Source organism: Lepisma saccharinum, chromosome 14 (assembly GCF_977018435.1).
Source record: "Lepisma saccharinum chromosome 14, izLepSacc3.1, whole genome shotgun sequence".
Lineage (NCBI taxonomy): Eukaryota > Metazoa > Arthropoda > Insecta > Zygentoma > Lepismatidae > Lepisma > Lepisma saccharinum.
In genome coordinates, this window is record NC_139242.1 from 46,741,128 (window position 1) to 46,763,596 (window position 22,469).

At 37.9% G+C, this 22,469-nt stretch overlaps 1 long non-coding RNA gene across 1 annotated transcript in view; it reads left to right on the forward strand.

Annotated features, from left to right (window-relative positions):
* The window catches only part of LOC145998850 (uncharacterized), an 86,582-nt gene that overhangs the window by 11,417 nt on the left and 52,696 nt on the right, over positions 1-22,469 (forward strand). The window contains exons 3-4 of the long non-coding RNA XR_014443348.1: positions 10,958-11,093; positions 13,074-13,249. This is a non-coding gene — a long non-coding RNA (uncharacterized LOC145998850). The remainder of the gene's footprint in view (positions 1-10,957; positions 11,094-13,073; positions 13,250-22,469) is intronic.

A 22,469-nucleotide genomic window follows, 5' to 3' on the forward strand; every position in this document is an offset into this window, starting at 1 on the left:
AAAAAAATACAGTTGTTTGGCGATGAGAATGATTCGTGCTTAGATTAAGTTGCTGAAGGACGAAACATAAAGGACCAACCATGGTCGAGCCAAAAAATCATCCGTGCCAATCGTTCGTCCACCTAAGCGAGAGGCAAGCTTTCTCCTATCGGAAGACCAAAAATAATTGCTTGTTGCGCGACCTTGAGAAGGCGAACCGAACTGATAGCAGCAGCACCACGCAAAATCGGAAAATCTGAATCCTGAAACTTTGTACACGTGACTTTCGATCACGAAGCATCCGAGTAGACAACGCCTTGGGGCGATATGAAAGGCACTTTTGGCAAGTAGAAAATGCGTAGAAACGAAATGTTAGATGGAATTGTTGTACGAAACAAACGAAACCGCGTTTGTGCAACTGGTCTGTAGCTAGACAGGGCCATTGGACTCTCAAGAAGGCAAGAATTGTATGGAAACTGATTCTTAAAACTAAGCGAATAAAATGACAGTATATTTTATCATTTACAAGGGCCCTCATCCGCTTACAATTTTGAAAATTACTTTCAGTAATTCTTGTCTTCTTGGACAGGAGGTGCATTAAACTTTTTGGTGTAGAAACAGACAGAATGCCCGCCTACCTACCACGTTCGAAAGAAGGTCATAGACAGACAAGAAAGTAATTTTCAAGAACGCAAGAACGGCAGTCGACATGGATATTGAGCAACGTGTGACTGAGAAATACAATCGGAACAAAGGACAAGATTATTCAAGAAACAGTAATTTTATAAAACTTCCTATAATTAACTCAAACTCAGTTCATCCTTTTATCCTCTTTTGTTTGTTATACTTTTGTATTATTCATGTTTTATATCGCTTTTCTGCCACTTGTAGATAATCGCGACTATGAAGATGAATGATGATCATATTAAATCTATGAAGGGATGTTATAAAAAAAAACAGCCATGCCCAGATGTCTACTCGAACTTGAAATGTTTGGTACGTACCGAGTGTATGAATGGATTACTAAACGACTTCGGCCTTCGAGGCTACGGTTTCAGTTGCAACATGCAGTATAATTACGTTTCTACTACTCTGAATTGACCAAAGCATGTGGTATGTATCCTTCATTTTACTTAAAAAGCCCCCTTTATACATGAGATACTACAAATAGTTTCAGGCATACCCTTGAATTCTGATTGCCTGGCACTTTTTTTTTTTAACTAAGTAATGAAGTGACGTTTATATTCATATTAGGCCTACGACTAGCTCGAACTAAAAACTCTTGTGAAATACTGTGTATATGTTATCCTTGTGAAGTGAGGAACTTCATATTTTGCTAAGAAAATATGTATGAAAAATTATATTTGTAGCTACTACTTGAAGAATTCAAATTATTATTATGATGGAATTTCAACTTACGTACAATCTGCATATAATGTGTTATCGGAGAGGAGTTTTTGTCTCGCAGTCAATTTATTTTTAGTTGAGGAACTCGAGAGTAAGCTGGAAATATATAATGACCCACGTTGTGGTGTGCTGTTCGATTAATCAGAATTGGAGTGAGAGAAATCTGTAGTTAAGTTCATTCAACACGTCAATTTGTAACTGTGAATGCAAGTTTTCTTTGATTTAGCAGGAAATCAGTCTGCTATTGTTGTAAGTAATAAATGGAAATATATATATTTTCTGCTCGAGTAGGAATCCGCAGCCGTTATCCAATCAATCAGTTTCTCTGTGTGAAACTTCTGTCTAGGAAAGCTACATACAATTTGCTTTTAATAACAGCAGCTTCAAAATAACCTATCCATTCTTGTCATGCCAAGTAATGTTTGATTTTGATTTGTTATATTTAAATTTGGTTTTATGCCAGTTTTGGCTAATCGCGAAGACGAGGATGGGTGATGAAATGGCAAAATTGATGAAAGGACATCACAAAGAAAATAATGCACAGGCTGTGATCCGAACTCGGAACCTGTGGCGTCGTATTGCACTGTGCTAACCACTCCGCCACGGAGCTCTGCAAAATAATGTTTGACCATACATTGTTCATGAAATAAAAACATAACATATACAGTGGCTCACATTAGTAATCAAATACGTAGCATCTTGCTGCATTCCTTCACAATATTTGAAAATTAACAACATGTACATAAATATAAACGATGGTGAAATATTTATACGCATTTCTTAAAGTTATATGTAACTTTTTTTAAAAAAATTTGGGTGCGTCAGCACTTAGGCTATTTTGCACCCGCCACGTTATACGGGGTGCAGCCCCTTACCATAACAAATAACATAACTGTAATGTCGCATAACTGAAATATTAAAATATTCTGACTTAGGTTAAAAGCTGAGGCTGTAAAGAGGCACTCAGCGCATATGACAGAAAGCAGGAGAACACACAGAATTATACTGGCCATAGGGCCAGTCGCCAGAGTCTCGTTAGTCTGGAAAGAGCAGTCCAGGGCGTACTACGTGGAATGAAGTTGAGGATTGGATGTAATACGTGGAAGGTCACCCCTTACACCCCTGTTACGTTTAAATATTTGAAAATAGTTATTTATGTTTGGGTGTGAAAAAAGAGATCACTTTAATATTCAGACAAATCGTGAAAGCCTTCTGTTTCTGTTAAGCTACGTTTCCATTCTGACAAGTTCCAGACCCATGACGCGCAACATGTGCAGGCGCATGTTGCGCGTCATTCAGTGCACTGTTTCCAATTCAAAACTACTTCTGCAAAATACGCCTACAACAGCACCGGAGTGCAGGACTTGAGTGTAGCGTTGTTCCATTGTGCTTTAGAGTAGTCAGTGTTTCTTCTCTTGTATTGTAATAATTTGGTAGTGATTTAACTTGTGTAAAGATGAACAATACAACTATGGCGGGTTTTGTGGTTATGGCAGGCGCGTACCATGAACTTGTAAAAATAAGAGGCGAAAACGACCTAGATGGTGGATTAGAAGTTTTCTAGCGAAAAGAAATTCGGAAGGAGCATATAACTCGTTGATGAGAGACTTACGTCTTCAAAGTGGATACGAAAACTTTGTAAGAATGACTGTAAATGATTTTGCATTGTTATTAAATCTTGTTGGACCACAGATTGTAGTCGCGTCGTCTGTTTCTACTCTAGTGCGCATGCCCCAGGAACTTGCTGCAGGCTGTTTCCATTGTCCGCGGCGCATGTTGTGCGTCTTAATTGTTGGGGCAATTTTGTCCCCGGCACTTGCGCCGCGGCATGTTGCAGACAATTTCCATTTCAACAAATGCTTGGCACATGCAGCGTCGCATGCCGCGCGTCATGTTGCGCGGCAAATTTGTGGTAATAGAAACGAGGCTTTACATCGTTTTTTTTTACTGGTCAACTACAGTGCGGGGAAGGAACAATTGATGCTACTTCCTGACTACATTTGTTACCAGTAGCTGCATTGCTCCCTGACTGAAGTACGAGAAAAATGGGTAACAAAAACAAAAATACAACATTTGACGAATGGCAGCTATTTATTTTTACCGTACCTAACCAAAGGGTACAGGGAAATTGAAAATGTTAAGTAGTATATGTAAGCGTACCGTGGGTGATGCAATAAAACGTAATGACAAGCAAAATGAGGTAGATTCCGTATCTCAGAAAATTCAACCAAGAGAAATAGGAGACTGAAATGAAGGAGCTTCAGTATAAAAAATCAAGACCCTTTCCTCATCCCGACCCCCTTTCCAAACCAAGAGCTCCGAAAGCAGCTGTGCAACTTGGAGTAGGCATTGGGACTGCTGTACGGTTCAGTAGCGTTTCGTCCGAAAGCGAAATTTCTAGAAAAATGCTACAGTTCGTCTGCGACGGTTTAATGAGTTGCGTTTTGTTCGATCCTGGCTGATGATGAGTCACACCTTGACTAACCACTGGCAGCGATGGAATTGGTGACTAGTATACCTCGGTTTACAACTTTTAAAACTACATTGCATAGACAGCGGAGTGCAGACTCAAGACAAATTGTCGAGAGAGAGGTCCCGGGTTCGATACCCGGTGGACGCACAAGTGGTTCGGATCCCACTTTAAACTGTAGGTCCAATCCCTATTAGCCTTAATGTGCATAAAGTGGACTTAAAACAACAAATCAAATCAAAACAAATCGTCGAGAGGAAGTGAACTTGGATCTAGAAATTTTAGTCATGGCTGATGGCAACACTTTCTTACTATCTGTCAACTACGAAGGTGAGATTTGCAATTTCCAGAGGGAAAGAAATATTAAAACAAAAAAATATATATTTTCTTCGATGGAGCATTTAAGAGTGTTAGCAAGAGTTTGCTTCATTAAACACTATTAGGATGGTAGCCCTCGGACGAAACGCTACTTGGTCAGGTAACCGTAAGTTGCCTGTTCCTGGAATTCGGACGCGAAACGCTGCGCCAGGTGCTGTACACCTGGCGGTTCAGAAAGCGAAGATGAGCATGAGCGACGAATGCTGAAACTGACGAAGGGACACTCACAGAGAACACTCATGTGCAGATCGGGATTCGAAACCGGGACCCCTGGCGTCGTAGTGCGCTGTGCTAACCACTCTGCCACGTAATATTTTTTATTTACTCATTTATAGCTACTTCCTTTTAAACTAACTAACTAACTCTCTAGCTTTCTTAAACCCGAAGGTTCATGGCTGCAGCAACACAGGCCTTCCATCTGTCCCTATATTGAGCAAGATCTATATACTCTTTTCCATCCCTACCGATTTCCTTTAGGTCCATGTCAACGTTGTCCCTCCATCTTCGTCTTGGCCTTCCTACAGGTCTCCTACCATCAGGTTTCCCAACAAGAATCCTGTAAACTCCTCTTTCCTCTCCCATTCGTGCCACATGGCCTGCCCACCTAAGTCTTCTTGATTTAATTATTCTAATAACATCTGGACATGAATACAAATTATGTAGTTCTAAATTATGTAACCTTCTCCACTCACCTGTCTCCTCATCCCTTTTAGGTCCAAATATTTTCCTAAGAACCTTATTTTCAAATACTCTCAATTTATGTTCCTCTTTCAATGTAAGGGACCAAGTTTCACACCCATTTAATACGAGCACTACATACAAAATTACTGTTTTGTATATTTTAACTTTTAGTTTCTTAGTTATTAAACTAGAAGACAAAAGTTTATGAAGAGAGAAGTAACTTGCATTTCCTGAATTAAGCCTACTCTTTATTTCCTCTTTAATATAATTTTCATTGGTTAATATTACTCCTAAGTATTTGAATTTGGAAACTGGTTCAAACGAGTTGTTATCAATAATTATATTTTGATTATTACCTAACACTTGGTTTCGGCCTGTAAGCATATATTTAGTTTTCTCTTTGTTAACTTCCAAACCTATGTCTTTAGCAGTTTTGAAAAGTATTTTAGCATTATTCTTAATTGTATTTATATCATCCCCTAATAAGTCTACATCATCTGCATATGCTAACAACTGAGTCACACCATTTAATTTTAGTCCTTCGTTAGTTTCTGTTACCTTCCTGACAGCATATTCTAAGGCAAAATTAAAGAGCAATGGATATAATGCATCTCCTTGTTCCACTTGCCTTACTAACCCGAATTATCTCGGATGTGGTACTCTTCCGGCAAAATATTATCCCGAGTTATCTCGGAAACCTGAGGAGTTTGAATGTAATTTTTTTACCGGCCCGTACTAAGTCGGGCGGAACTTTCATGATGAATTGGGTAGGTGGATTTAGTTGCAAGTCCGGCCAACAGATGTCTCGATCGTGCACTAATTTTTGTACCTGGCTTGAGGTGGCAAGAAGTGAAGAAAGACAACAGCTTTTCTGCATTGCGTGACATTCGGTTGCTTGCAAGAACGCATTGTTCGGAAGCTTGATTCGGTTGGAACTTTCTCGTCCTTTTGGCAGCAAAATGAGTGATATAAGCACAGCTAACTGACTGTGATGATATTTCAATCGAAAGTTCGCATTCTGATGTTTGTTTGATATCTGTACGAGTGTGGCAAGAAATTGATCCTGAATCTCCAGCACCAGCTCCACCACGCTTTCAGTTTTCTGTGAAAATAATAATCACTTCTTTTGTCTTTTGAAATCAATATTATATCATTTATAACATAAACAACATACCATTTTGTTCGTTGCATTATTGTTAGTAAATATCACAATTTATATCACATTTAACAGCTCCGAGTATACTCGGGTTAATAAACGAATGCCTATTTGGAGTAGAATATTTTGATTATTTTTGATTGTTCTACCAAAAACCATTGTTAATGTAATTTTGCATGTAAAGTAGTAGTAAAATATAAAATAAAAAAAGTGTAAAATTTTGACATCAATTTGGAAAAAAAGTCGTAAGGCAAGTGGTTAACCCATCATGAATTGTAAATTTGTCAGACACATAAATACCCACATGAATTTTACTTTCTGTTTCACTGGTGCATACTTGTATCATATTAACAAGCTTCTTAGGTATTCCAAATTCGACTAATATATTATATAATTTATCTCTTTTGACCGAATCATATGCTTTTTTGAAATCAATGAATACCTGATGGACATTTTGATTATATTCCCACTTTATTCAAGTGACTTCCTTTTACCTACGCTAAAAAAAGAAATTTTAAAAAATGAATATTAGTCTTTTTTTCAACATGTCCATTGAGAATGTAAATGATCTGTCCCTTTTTTATTTTGTCAGGAAACCTTTAAAGTTTGACATTATAGTTCTTGGACTTTTGTCGCGATTGCACTGAAAGTTTACATCATTGCAAAGGTTGATATATCTATCTACCAGATAGAACACTGGAATTGAATGAGATTAGGTAGTTGTTCTGTAATGGAGATAACACAATTCCATTATAACTTTGTCATTCGGTAAAATAATCGATTACTTTGATTTCACTATTATTCAAAATGTATCTATCTGTTAAAAGCAAAAGTAAGAACCGAAGTCCACCATACCAGCAACACTACTACTTCTAAGCAGCTCCCACAATTGACTGAGGTTAGAATGAAAGTTTGTCTTGTTTTAACCTTTTGACGCCCAAGACCTTTTTCACAAGTAAGCCTCTGGGTACCGAGCCGATTTTGAGCAAAATGCAGAGTTTCAATTAAATAAGTGTAGATCGGAAGCTAATTGTCCTAGAGAGATGAGTGATATACCGTTGTACGCGGAATGAACCAGAGATTCAGACTATATGAAATTTTTGCAAATATGTGGCGAGGGGGAGGGGGCTAACTCTCAAAATTCCAAAATTTCGGGATAAAAATTGTGTTCCCCCACCCTCCCCTCAAGCATGTTCATGCAATAATTAACATATATTATTATAGCTAAAATGCAATTGCGCGATATATATAATTTTTGGTTGACTTTCCTTATCCAGGTGGTTCGTGCCCTTGCCTTTTTTTCGGACATTCATGCAAAGGTTCTATTTTTATTTCGCGTCTACCACTTTCGGTTAATCGCGATGATAAAGGATGTGATAGGTGATGGAAGTGGTATAAAGACAAATGACCCATCCATATTTTCTAATCCGACATTAGACTTCGCAGTGTATTACGCTAACTAATTTGCCACGGGATCGGCTTCTTCGTGTTTGTCTACTCATCAAATGATTGATTAGTTATTCAAACTATATAGGTAGGAAAGCTATATAACATAACGAAACAGAAAAAAAATCCACTTGACGTCTTCTAGTACTATCATCAGCCTACAATTTCATGCTCTCAAATCCACACAGAAAACTTCTTGTGGCATTAGTTTTACGGAATGGCCTTGGGGAATAAAGATCGCCCATTTCCTGGTTCAGCTCGAAACAATCAGGTGCCTTATCGAAGCTGCTGTTGAGCACGCAGGGTTTCTAACCTACTTCGCCGTAATTCAGTTGTTGTATGTATTGTAGAGCCAACCGCAGATTAAATAGGAGGAAAAATACTTTTTCCGACGGAAAATAAGTTGGCAATGCTACGAACACTGAGGCATTCTTGATAAGACGCCTGAGGAGGGTCGAGAAAACTTTCCTGAAAAAGCGCAACCCCAGTATCGAAGGTCATGCTACACGTGGATTGGCAACTTTCGGGAGCATGCTGTCTGTCTACACAATTCTACCCAAATACCTGTTTGAAAATGAATCTTCTGCTCGCATTTTATTTTTCAAATGTAGTTCTGACATTGTAGTCATTTTGCAATTATTTTTATTTGTTCTTATTTTGCTTTGCTTTTGTCACTTTTATAATTAATCGAAACTATGAAGATGGATGATAAATAGATGAAATTGATGAAGAGACACCTAAAAAAGATATTTACAGACCAGGACTCGAACCCGGGACCTAAAGTGGATAGGTTGGGGGGGGGGGGGGGAGACCGTCAATAACTCCCGGTCACGAACTGGCTTATAATGTTTGTAATTTCTCAGGAGTATTTTTTGTTCTGTTCATGCATAATGCCTGCTTTCGGAAACTTAATTTATAAGTGACACACTTCGTTCGGTGGGGACAAGCCACGAATTGTTTGAGAGGAGGGACAAATCTCATTCATATACTAGATACAATCATGGACTATACTTGAAATGGCCTCCCCGATGGCGCAGTGGTTGCGTCGTCGCCTAGTAATGAAGGGGTCCCGGGTTCGATACCCGGTGGAGGCACAAGTGGTTCGGATTCCACTTCAAACTGAAGGTTCAGTCCCGATTGGCCTTACTGTGCATAAAGTGGACTCAAAACACCAAATCAATCAATCATATACTTGAAAAATGACGTGCTAAACACTACTTTCGGAGATCAGATGGACATGGCAATTTTGATATACAAGATGCACTTTTTCTACTTAGATTGTTTATGTCCAAATTGTATCCTAATAGATAATCTCGCAACAACGCAAAATGTTTAAATTGACTCGAATTCACAATGACTCATATACAGTGTGTTTATAAATGAACGGTGCGGCTTCAAAAATTAATAATAAATCTATTTATTACCTTACACGGACAAAACTTACACCGTAATCAGCAGCAACTGTCCAAGTTTATATAACTTTTTTTAAAATTGGTATAAAGATAGAAATCGAGAGGGGGCAATTGCCCCTCTGTGCCCCCTTGCAGGTGCTCTTGCCGTCTGGAAGAAATAGTGCACGAAAGACGTGAAAACTAAATCCATCTTGAGTATCCTTTTGTCTTGCTACTCTTAGATTCTGCAACCTTTCTTTCTATAGTCCAATGTTTGCCTTCCTTACCTCCTAGAATTGATTTCTGTACAAGTTTGAGGGCTAATCTACCCTGCCCCCTGTGGTTGTGCCACAACACCTTCTTCCGCCGTTGTTCCTTTGTGAACTTTCATCGGCTTCAAAATACTTCATTTTCTTCAAGAGCATAATATCGTTTAATAACCGGCGATATGATTCCTCTACCCTAAATTTCTGGAATAAAGTATAATAATATAAGGGCATGGAAATCTGGAAGGGGGGCGAGGATGGCCACCTCTCCCCTTTAGAAAACGAATGTCAGCTAAAAGTATATATTTCACACGTATAATTTGATTTGTCATACTAATTTACATTAATTATTATAATGGGGATGCAGGAATGCGATAATTTCGAATTCAAGTGGTGTTTCTTGAGGGGGCAACACTATTATCGGGTTAATATGCAATTGCATATGGCATATTTCTCTGATGTCCATGACGAGGGGGGCATTTTACCCCTCCCCTTGCACCCCGTGCGCACGCCTATTGCTACTCCTTTCTACACTAGTTGGAAGCTTTATTCAGTTTCGAGCCAAAAATGTAATTTAATATCAAATGAGGGTTGTTAAACGTCCACGAACCCATAAATTCTAATGGGTTCTATTGGGTTCCGCAACAAGACTGGAAACTTTTTTATCGCACAGTTTAAATTCGGTCCAAGTTGCGTATTCTTTCATTTCAATATGGAACTTAGACCGTCTTTTAAATTGATCCGGAAAGAAGGTCCCTTTGCCGTATTTCAATTGATCAGGAGAAAAGGTCCCTGGAACGATCTGAAATACATAAAAAGGCTCTTTACGGTCCAGATCCATTTATGCTTGCTAATATTCCCTGCTGAACCGGAATTGAATTGATGTAAAATTCCTGACCCTTTAACAACCCTGGTTGAAATCCATTTGTTTACAAACAACCATATTTTTCACGGCTATTTCACATTAATCCCATACGATATACTGAGTTATTTTTCGCAATGTTCCAATGAAAGGTAAGAGATTTTGGCTATTCCTTTTTCTTCCGTGATGTTAAATAGATTATATTCGTCACGCGCCTATAACGTTACTAGCTAACATTTGTGAATTGTTCTTTCCTTGTAACGTTAACATCTACCATACTGAATTTATTTACGTTCCTTATGTAGATGGTATGTACCCAACTGCATTTTGTTCCGTTCCGCTACAGTGGTTTACATTTTGTTACATTCCTATGTAACGTTAATTAACCATATTGCCTTTCACTTCATTCCGTTACGGAGGATTGCATTCATTACGTTCCTATGTATACCGTTATTTACTACCATGTTGCATTTCGTTACGTTTTTTTGTAACGCTAGTATATACCATATTGCATTTCGTTACTACGTTCCTTGTAACTTGTAACGGTAGTATATACCATATTGCATATTACGTTATGTTCCAATGTGCTCATTTCGTTCCGTTCCTTTATAACGTTAATATCTACCACAATACATTTTGTTACGTTCCTTGTAACGTCAGTCTATAACATATTGCATTTCGTTACGTTACATGGGTACCAGCAGTGGAACCATACTTTTCCTCCTACAAAATGGAACGTACCGTGTAACGCAAATTGGGTACGTTACGACTCCCTGCTTGAAACAACAATAAACTTCAAGAGAAATAATCCATAGAAGTTGTTACATCATAATGATGTGTGAAGGATAGTGTTTAAGGGTGGTCTGTAATGTATGAAGTTAATGTTGAATGTTTTAAATATTACCTTGTTTTGTTTTCCAGAAAATTGGAACCACTGTCCAATGTGTTCCACACTGTGGAGGATTTGCCCTGGTGATGCTTTGTAACTGCAGACTGTATCCTCGCAGGCTATCAGTGCACATTTTGCATGAGGCTAAAACTTTGCCCCAAACTTGAGGTAACGCATCATTGACAGATACTGTTTGCTGTTTGATTTGCATTGGGTTTACTTTCTGAAAATATAGGATGTGTCTATCACGATTAAATGTAAAGGCTGTAAAAACACACATACTAGGAATACACGTCTAAAAATCAGATCATTTTTGGGTGTTTGCATGGAGGGGAGGAAGATGGTGGATGTCAAGTTATTATCTACATGCTAGTCTATCCACTTGTCCTTCTGATACTGGTTGTCTTTGACACACTCAACAGCTGACAAAATAAAGAAATGAAAGAACTCAAAATTCCAAAGGTAAATAACACAACGGTAATATAATATTCAGTGCATAATGCGGCAAGGGACAAAAATGGTTGAAAATACAGGGGTTTAAGTAGTAGTAGTAGTAAAGCAAGCTCTCCGACGACTGTAACATTCCTCTCTTTACACACCGCACGCATACACATGCAATGGTTGGCAACTGTGAATATGCCAGTATATTTGCTGCTGATTCTTAATCATGTTGTTACAGTGGTTGTATGTGTTTTAGCCCTAACCTCGGATACTTCCGTTATCAACACCACAAAACCACAGTGTATGCATCAGGGCAAGTGGATAGACTAACATGTAGATATCAACCTTGAAGCGAAATTTGCTAATGTTTGACATGCAGGCTAAGAGACAAAACCGATATTACCACTTCCTTTTGAATACGGTGTTTTTGTACCATTTTTGTATTGTTGGTTCACTTCCCGTTGATCTACTGGATGCATTCCTCGCTTCTTTTTTACAGCACACAATGTGGTTGGTAGTTTGTCATTTTTCACAAAACTTGTGTATACCTTGCAAACAGTGCTGTGCACTGTTTCAGTGCAGGAAATGACGTCATGAATACAATGAAATGTTGTGTTGGGTTGCCAGTACACAGGCAGCAAAGCATGCTTTTTTGAATGACTAGCACCGAAATGACACACCAATGATAAAAATATTACTGAAAAAGTTTTGTTTTGATGTCCTCTGTGATAAGTGGTTGCCATTAAAATGACACTTTACATTTTAAAAATAGTACTATACCGATGGATCAGTACCATTGATAAGTATTGGTTGTAATCACTGATACCAGCCAGTACTTTTGCATGGTGTCTGCAAAAATGCCAGTCTAAAATATCCTTGAAATTATGCAAAATGCATAATTTTTATTATTTTTGAAACAACATTGTGGAGAGAAATGATCGATTGATTGATTATACAATTATCTCAACTGCAGATATAAATATTTTAAAGCTAAACTATATGATAAAGTTCCTGTAGAACACATAATCACATACGTATATAAATTCTAAGTTCCAGGATACATCATACAATTTGTTGAACAGGCTTTTAATTAGATATGAAACAACACCGATGCCACTGCCAGTATCCTTACTGATTGAAGCTGATACCAATACTTGTTACAAGTACTTTCAAGTATTTGTAATTCATAAGTACATTGGCAATAGTATCAGTAAACATATTCATAGTTCACTTTTGACAGAAACATGAAACGTGAAATAACATGATGTGAAGTTTGTTTTTCATTTTTCTGAAAAGCACAAGGTACATTTTCCTAGCACTTTTTTGTTACAAAATAGTCCAAAATAGACTTGAAATTTAGTGTTTATTTACCAACATAGCTATTCTGCAAGTTATACAAAATCAAAAAATATTGATTAATTCTGCTGTAAATATTTGAGAGCCATCTGCACCACATGTGACTCACAAAAGATTCGACCAGCACTGTGAATAAACGCTACTGTTAAGAGTAAGAATGAAGTTTACTGTCAGTGTTGTCAACTTATGCCCTACATATTTTCCCTAAGATATATATATCCATTGTATCTTTGCTTTCCTGTCACGCCTGAGAACAATTTTAGTTCTAAGTTCTACATCTGTAGGAAGATTTGTGATTTACTGTAACTTTTAAAATTTTCAGTCTGCTGACATTGTGCATGTGCTTTTCAGGCTGTGGTGATAATCAAACTACTTTAGATGTGATAGACCTGTGCTGTCCACAAGTCATGGAGAAATGTGTGGGAATGCTTCCTCCTGCTGAGAAATCAGCTGCTTTGGCAATATCGAAAATTGATTTCCAATGGGTTGCTGACAGAAATTCATGGATTTGAACTGCTGGTTTTTTGGTGAGTTTTTACAAGAACAGTGCAAAGTAGTTTCCTTCTTTGAATTCCTCGTTCCTGGACCATTTTTAAATCGATCTGGAAAGAAAAGTTCCTGGACCATATTTAAATCGATCTGGAAAAAAAGATTCCTGGACCATATTTAAATCAATCAGGAAAGAAAGGTTCCTGAACCATATTTAAATCGATCTGGAAAGAAAGGTTCCTGGACCATATTTAAATCGATCTGGAAAGAAAGATTCCTGCACCATATTTAAATCGATCTGGAAAGAAAGGTTCCTGGACCATATTTACAATGTGGAAAGAAAGGTTCCAGGACCATATTTAAATCGATCTGGAAAGAAAGGTTCCTGGACCATATTTAAATCGATCTGGAAAGAAAGGTTCCTGGACCATATTTAAATCGATCTGGAAAGAAAGGTTCCTGGACCATATTGAAATCGATCTGGAAAGAAAGGTTCCTGGACCATATTTAAATCGATCTGGAAAGAAAGGTTCCTGGACCATATTTAAATCGATCTGGAAAGAAAGGTTCCTGGACCATATTTAAATCGATCTGGAAAGAAAAGTTCCTGGACCATATTTAAATCGATCTGGAAAGAAAGATTCCTGGACCATATTTAAATCGATCTGGAAAGAAAGGTTCCTGGACCATATTGAAATCGATCTGGAAAGAAAGGTTCCTGGACCATATTTAAATCGATCTGGAAAGAAAGGTTCCTGGACCATATTTAAATCGATCTGGAAAGAAAGGTTCCTGGACCATATTTAAATCGATCTGGAAAGAAAGGTTCCTGGACCATATTTAAATCGATCTGGAAAGAAAGGTTCCTGGACCATATTTAAATCGATCTGGAAAGAAAGGTTCCTGGACCATATTTAAAGCGATCTGGAAAGAAAGGTTCCTGGACCATATTTAAATCGATCTGGAAAGAAAGGTTCCTGGACCATGTTTAAATCGATCTGGAAAGAAAGGTTCCTGGACCATATTTAAATCGATCTGGAAAGAAAGGTTCCTGGACCATATTTAAATCGATCTGGAAAGAAAAGTTCCTGGACCATATTTAAATCGATCTTGAAAGAAAGATTCCTGGACCATATTTAAATCGATCTGGAAAGAAAGGTTCCTGGACCATATTTAAATCGATCTGGAAAGAAAGGTTCCTGGACCATATTTAAATCGATCTGGAAAGAAAGGTTCCTGGACCATATTTAAATCGATCTGGAAAGAAAGGTTCCTGGACCATATTTAAATCGATCTGGAAAGAAAGGTTCCTGGACCATATTGAAATCGATCTGGAAAGAAAGGTTCCTGGACCATATTTAAATCGATCTGGAAAGAAAGGTTCCTGGACCATATTTAAATCGATCTGGAAAGAAAGGTTCCTGGACCATATTTAAATCGATCTGGAAAGAAAGGTTCCTGGACCATATTGAAATCGATCTGGAAAGAAAGGTTCCTGGACCATATTGAAATCGATCTGGAAAGAAAGGTTCCTGGACCATATTTAAATCGATCTGGAAAGAAAGGTTCCTGGACCATATTTAAATCGATCTGGAAAGAAAGGTTCCTGGACCATATTTAAATCGATCTGGAAAGAAAGGTTCCTGGACCATATTTAAATCGATCTGGAAAGAAAGGTTCCTGGACCATATTTAAATCGATCTGGAAAGAAAGGTTCCTGGACCATATTTAAATCGATCTGGAAAGAAAGGTTCCTGGACCATATTTAAATCGATCTGGAAAGAAAGGTTCCTGGACCATATTTAAATCGATCTGGAAAGAAAGGTTCCTGGACCATATTTAAATCGATCTTGAAAGAAAGATTCCTGGACCATATTTAAATCGATCTGGAAAGAAAGGTTCCTGGACCATATTTAAATCGATCTGGAAAGAAAAGTTCCTGGACCATATTTAAATCGATCTGGAAAGAAAGGTTCCTGGACCATATTTAAATCGATCTGGAAAGAAAGGTTCCTGGACCATATTTAAATTGATCTGGAAAGAAAGGTTCCTGGACCATATTTAAATCGATCTGGAAAGAAAGGTTCCTGGACCATATTTAAATCGATCTGGAAAGAAAGGTTCCTGGACCATATTTAAATCGATCTGGAAAGAAAAGTTCCTGGACCATATTTAAATCGATCTGGAAAGAAAGATTCCTGGACCATATTTAAATCGATCTGGAAAGAAAGGTTCCTGGACCATATTTAAATCGATCTGGAAAGAAAGATTCCTGGACCATATTTAAATCGATCTGGAAAGAAAGGTTCCTGGACCATATTTAAATCGATCTGGAAAGAAAGATTCCTGGACCATATTTAAATCGATCTGGAAAGAAAGGTTCCTGGACCATATTTAAATCGATCTGGAAAGAAAGGTTCATGGACCATATTGAAATCGATCTGGAAAGAAAGGTTCCTGGACCATATTTAAATCGATCTGGAAAGAAAGGTTCCTGGACCATATTTAAATCGATCTGGAAAGAAAGGTTCCTGGACCATATTTAAATCGATCTGGAAAGAAAGGTTCCTGGACCATATTTAAATCGATCTGGAAAGAAAGGTTCCTGGACCATATTTAAATCGATCTGGAAAGAAAGGTTCCTGGACCATATTTAAATCGATCTGGAAAGAAAAGTTCCTGGACCATATTTAAATCGATCTTGAAAGAAAGGTTCCTGGACCATATTTAAATCGATCTGGAAAGAAAGGTTCCTGGACCATATTTAAATCGATCTGGAAAGAAAGATTCCTGGACCATATTTAAATCGATCTGGAAAGAAAGGTTCCTGGACCATATTGAAATCGATCTGGAAAGAAAGGTTCCTGGACCATATTGAAATCGATCTGGAAAGAAAGGTTCCTGAACCATATTGAAATCGATCTGGAAGGAAAGGTTCCTGGACCATATTTAAATCGATCTGGAAGGAAAGGTTCCTGGACCATATTTAAATCGATCTGGAAAGAAAGGTTCCTGGACCATATTTAAATCGATCTGGAAAGAAAGGTTCCTGGACCATATTTAAATCGATCTGGAAAGAAAGGTTCCTGGACCATATTTAAATCGATCTGGAAAGAAAGGTTCCTGGACCATATTTAAATCGATCTGGAAAGAAAGTTCCTGGACCATATTTAAATCGATCTGGAAAGAAAGGTTCCTGGACCATATTTAAATCGATCTGGAAAGAAAGGTTCCTGGACCATATTTAAATCGATCTGGAAAGAAAGGTTCCTGGACCATATTTAAATCGATCTGGAAAGAAAGGTTCCTGGACCATATTTAAATCGATCTGGAAAGAAAAGTTCCTGGACCATATTTAAATCGATCTTGAAAGAAAGATTCCTGGACCATATTTAAATCGATCTGGAAAGAAAGGTTCCTGGACCATATTTAAATCGATCTGGAAAGAAAGGTTCCTGGACCATATTTAAATCGATCTGGAAAGAAAGGTTCCTGGACCATATTTAAATCGATCTGGAAAGAAAGGTTCCTGGACCATATTTAAATCGATCTGGAAAGAAAGGTTCCTGGACCATATTGAAATCGATCTGGAAAGAAAGGTTCCTGGACCATATTTAAATCGATCTGGAAAGAAAGGTTCCTGGACCATATTTAAATCGATCTGGAAAGAAAGGTTCCTGGACCATATTTAAATAAATCTGGAAAGAAAGGTTCCTGGACCATATTTAAATAGATCTGGAAAGAAAGGTTCCTGGACCATATTTAAATCGATCTGGAAAGAAAGGTTCCTGGACCATATTTAAATCGATCTGGAAAGAAAGGTTCCTGGATCATATTTAAATCGATCTGGAAAGAAAAGTTCCTTGACCATATTTAAATCGATCTTGAAAGAAAGATTCCTGGACCATATTTAAATCGATCTGGAAAGAAAGGTTCCTGGACCATATTTAAATCGATCTGGAAAGAAAGGTTCCTGGACCATATTTAAATCGATCTGGAAAGAAAGGTTCCTGGACCATATTGCAATCGATCTGGAAAGAAAGGTTCCTGGACCATATTTAAATCGATCTGGAAAGAAAGGTTCCTGGACCATATTTAAATCGATCTGGAAAGAAAGGTTCCTGGACCATATTTAAATCGATCTGGAATGAAAGGTTCCTGGACCATATTTAAATCGATCTGGAAAGAAAGGTTCCTGGACCATATTTAAATCGATCTGGAAAGAAAGGTTCCTGGACCATATTTAAATCGATCTGGAAAGAAAGGTTCCTGGACCATATTTAAATCGATCTGGAAAGAAAGGTTCCTGGACCATATTTAAATCGATCTGGAAAGAAAGGTTCCTGGACCATATTTAAATCGATCTGGAAAGAAAGGTTCCTGGACCATATTGAAATCGATCTGGAAAGAAAGGTTCCTGGACCATATTGAAATCGATCTGGAAAGAAAGGTTCCATGACCATATTGAAATCGATCTTGAAAGAAAGGTTCCTGGACCATATTTAAATCGATCTGGAAAGAAAGGTTCCTGGACCATATTTAAATCGATCTGGAAAGAAAGGTTCCTGGACCATATTGAAATCGATCTGGAAAGAAAGGTTCCTGGACCATATTTAAATCGATCTGGAAAGAAAGGTTCCTGGACCATATTGAAATCGATCTGGAAAGAAAGGTTCCTGGACCATATTTAAATCGATCTGGAAAGAAAGGTTCCTGGACCATATTTAAATCGATCTGGAAAGAAAGGTTCCTGGACCATATTTAAATCGATCTGGAAAGAAAGGTTCCTGGACCATATTTAAATCGATCTGGAAAGAAAAGTTCCTGGACCATATTTAAATCGATCTGGAAAGAAAGGTTCCTGGACCATATTGAAATCGATCTGGAAAGAAAGGTTCCTGGACCATATTGAAATCGATCTTGAAAGAAAGGTTCCTGGACCATATTTAAATCGATCTGGAAAGAAAGGTTCCTGGACCATATTTAAATCGATCTGGAAAGAAAAGTTCCTGGACCATATTTAAATCGATCTGGAAAGGAAGGTTCCTGGACCATATTTAAATCGATCTGGAAAGAAAGGTTCCTGGACCATATTTAAATCGATCTGGAAAGAAAGGTTCCTGGACCATATTTAAATCGATCTGGAAAGAAAGGTTCCTGGACCATATTTAAATCGATCTGGAAAGAAAGGTTCCTGGACCATATTTAAATCGATCTGGAAAGAAAGGTTCCTGGACCATATTTAAATCGATCTGGAAAGAAAGGTTCCTGGACCATTTTTAAATCGATCTGGAAAGAAAGGTTCCTGGACCATTTTTAAATGGATCTGGAAAGAAAGGTTACTGGACCATATTTAAATCGATCTGGAAAGAAAGGTTCCTGGACCATATTTAAATCGATCTGGAAAGAAAGGTTCCTGGACCATATTGAAATCGATCTGGAAAGAAAGGTTCCTGGACCATATTAAAATAGATCTGGAAAGAAAGGTTCCTGGACCATATTGAAATAGATCTGGAAAGAAAGGTTCCTGGACCATATTTAAATCGATCTGGAAAGAAAGGTTCCTGGACCATATTTAAATCGATCTGGAAAGAAAGGTTCCTGGACCATATTTAAATCGATCTGGAAAGAAAAGTTCCTGGACCATATTTAAATCGATCTTGAAAGAAAGATTCCTGGACCATATTTAAATCGATCTGGAAAGAAAGGTTCCTGGACCATATTTAAATCGATCTGGAAAGAAAGGTTCCTGGACCATATTTAAATCGATCTGGAAAGAAAGGTTCCTGGACCATATTTAAATCGATCTGGAAAGAAAGGTTCCTGGACCATATTTAAATCGATCTGGAAAGAAAGGTTCCTGGACCATATTGAAATCGATCTGGAAAGAAAGGTTCCTGGACCATATTGAAATCGATCTGGAAAGAAAGGTTCCTGGACCATATTTAAATCGATCTGGAAAGAAAGGTTCCTGGACCATATTTAAATCGATCTGGAAAGAAAGGTTCCTGGACCATATTTAAATCGATCTGGAAAGAAAGGTTCCTGGACCATATTTAAATCGATCTGGAAAGAAAGGTTCCTGGACCATATTTAAATCGATCTGGAAAGAAAGGTTCCTGGACCATATTTAAATCGATCTGGAAAGAAAGGTTCCTGGACCATATTTAAATCGATCTGGAAAGAAAGGTTCCTGGACCATATTTAAATCGATCTGGAAAGAAAGGTTCCTGGACCATATTTAAATCGATCTGGAAAGAAAGGTTCCTGGACCATATTTAAATCGATCTGGAAAGAAAGGTTCCTGGACCATATTGAAATCGATCTGGAAAGAAAGGTTCCATGACCATATTGAAATCGATCTTGAAAGAAAGGTTCCTGGACCATATTTAAATCGATCTGGAAAGAAAGGTTCCTGGACCATATTTAAATCGATCTGGAAAGAAAGGTTCCTGGACCATATTTAAATCGATCTGGAAAGAAAGGTTCCTGGACCATATTGAAATCGATCTGGAAAGAAAGGTTCCTGGACCATATTGAAATCGATCTGGAAAGAAAGGTTCCTGGACCATTTTGAAATCGATCTGGAAAGAAAGGTTCCTGGACCATATTTAAATCGATCTGGAAAGAAAGGTTCCTGGACCATATTTAAATCGATCTGGAAAGAAAGGTTCCTGGACCATATTTAAATCGATCTGGAAAGAAAGGTTCCTGGACCATATTTAAATCGATCTGGAAAGAAAAGTTCCTGGACCATATTTAAATCGATCTGGAAAGAAAGGTTCCTGGACCATATTTAAATCGATCTGGAAAGAAAGGTTCCTGGACCATATTTAAATCGATCTGGAAAGAAATGTTCCTGGACCATATTTAAATCGATCCTGGACCATATTGAAATCGATCTGGAAAGAAAAGTTCCTGGACCATATTGAAATCGATCTTGAAAGAAAGGTTCCTGGACCATATTTAAATCGATCTGGAAAGAAAGGTTCCTGGACCATATTTAAATCGATCTGGAAAGAAAGGTTCCTGGACCATATTTAAATCGATCTGGAAAGAAAGGTTCCTGGACCATATTTAAATCGATCTGGAAAGAAAGGTTCCTGGACCATATTGAAATCGATCTGGAAAGAAAGGTTCCTGGACCATATTGAAATCGATCTGGAAAGAAAGGTTCCTGGACCATATTGAAATCGATCTGGAAAGAAAGGTTCCTGGACCATATTTAAATCGATCTGGAAAGAAAAGTTCCTGGACCATATTTAAATCGATCTGGAAAGAAAGGTTCCTGGACCATATTTAAATCGATCTGGAAAGAAAGGTTCCTGGACCATATTTAAATCGATCTGGAAAGAATGGTTCCTGGACCATATTTAAATCGATCTGGAAAGAATGGTTCCTGGACCATATTTAAATCGATCTGGAAAGAAAGGTTCCTGGACCATATTGAAATCGATCTGGAAAGAAAGGTTCCTGGACCATATTTAAATCGATCTGGAAAGAAAGGTTCCTGGACCATATTGAAATCGATCTGGAAAGAAGGGTTCCTGGACCATATTTAAATAAATCTGGATAGAAAGGTTCCTGGACCATATTTAAATCGATCTGGAAAGAAAGGTTCCTGGACCATATTTAAATCGATCTGGAAAGAAAGGTTCCTGGACCATATTGAAATCGATCTGGAAAGAAAGGTTCCTGGACCATATTTAAATCGATCTGGAAAAAAAGGTTCCTGGACCATATTTAAATCGATCTGGAAAGAAAGGTTCCTGGACCGTATATAAATCGATCTGGAAAGAAAGGTTCCTGGACCATATTTAAATCGATCTGGAAAGAAAGGTTCCTGGACCATATTTAAATCGATCTGGAAAGAAAGGTTCCTGGACCATATTTAAATCGATCTGGAAAGAAAGGTTCCTGGACCATATTTAAATCGATCTGGAAAGAAAGGTTCCTGGACCATATTTAAATCGATCTGGAAAGAAAGGTTCCTGGACCATATTTAAATCGATCTGGAAAGAAGGGTTCCTGGACCATATTGAAATCGATCTGGAAAGAAAAGTTCCTGGACCATATTGAAATCGATCTTGAAAGAAAGGTTCCTGGACCATATTGAAATCGATCTTGAAAGAAAGGTTCCTGGACCATATTTAAATCGATCTGGAAAGAAAGGTTCCTGGACCATATTTAAATCGATCTGGAAAGAAAGGTTCCTGGACCATATTTAAATCGATCTGGAAAGAAAGGTTCCTGGACCATATTGAAATCGATCTGGAAAGAAAGGTTCCTGGACCATATTGAAATCGATCTGGAAAGAAAGGTTCCTGGACCATATTGAAATCGATCTGGAAGGAAAGGTTCCTGGACCATATTTAAATCGATCTGGAAGGAAAGGTTCCTGGACCATATTTAAATCGATCTGGAAAGAAAGGTTCCTGGACCATATTTAAATCGATCTGGAAAGAAAGGTTCCTGGACCATATTTAAATCGATCTGGAAAGAAAGGTTCCTGGACCATATTGAAATCGATCTGGAAAGAAAGGTTCCTGGACCATATTGAAATCGATCTGGAAAGAAAGGTTCCTGGACCATATTGAAATCGATCTGGAAAGAAAGGTTCCTGGACCATATTTAAATCGATCTGGAAAGAAAGGTTCCTGGACCATATTTAAATCGATCTGGAAAGAAAGGTTCCTGGACCATATTTAAATCGATCTGGAAAGAAAGGTTCCTGGACCATATTTAAATCGATCTGGAAAGAAAGGTTCCTGGACCATATTGAAATCGATCTGGAAAGAAAGGTTCCTGGACCATATTTAAATCGATCTGGAAAGAAAGGTTCCTGGACCATATTTAAATCGATCTGGAAAGAAAGGTTCCTGGACCATATTTAAATCGATCTGGAAAGAAAGGTTCCTGGACCATATTTAAATCGATCTGGAAAGAAAGGTTCCTGGACCATATTTAAATCGATCTGGAAAGAAAGGTTCCTGGACCATATTTAAATCGATCTGGAAAGAAAGGTTCCTGGACCATATTTAAATCGATCTTGAAAGAAAGATTCCTGGACCATATTTAAATCGATCTGGAAAGAAAGGTTCCTGGACCATATTTAAATCGATCTGGAAAGAAAGGTTCCTGGACCATATTTAAATCGATCTTGAAAGAAAGGTTCCTGGACCATATTTAAATCGATCTGGAAAGAAAGGTTCCTGGACCATATTGAAATCGATCTGGAAAGAAAGGTTCCTGGACCAT